Consider the following 236-nt stretch of genomic DNA (forward strand, 5'->3'; position numbering starts at 1 on the left):
ACACACATACACACACACCATCATCCAGGCCTGCTTCAGAATGTCCCCTGAAATTCCCTGCCCAGAATCTTTCTGGGTTGTGGCGGCTAAGTGCCACCTCCACGCTGCTAAGGATTCTTGTCTGTGGGCCTCTCCCCAGAGCAGTGCCCAGCACTGGGCTGGGACAGAGAGGATGGGAGAGCACCCGGCCCTGCCCCCAGGTCTCAGAAGATGAGTGGCTCGGTTCCCCTTTCTGC

The 236-nt window shown here is 58.9% G+C and overlaps 1 protein-coding gene across 1 annotated transcript in view; it reads right to left on the bottom strand.

Annotated features, from left to right (window-relative positions):
• Positions 1 to 236, bottom strand: part of IRF5 (interferon regulatory factor 5) — a 12,449-nt gene that overhangs the window by 8,998 nt on the left and 3,215 nt on the right. The window lies entirely within an intron of this gene.

This window comes from Bison bison, unplaced genomic scaffold (assembly GCF_000754665.1).
Source record: "Bison bison bison isolate TAMUID 2011002044 unplaced genomic scaffold, Bison_UMD1.0 scf7180017864530, whole genome shotgun sequence".
NCBI classification, from domain to species: Eukaryota; Metazoa; Chordata; class Mammalia; order Artiodactyla; family Bovidae; genus Bison; species Bison bison.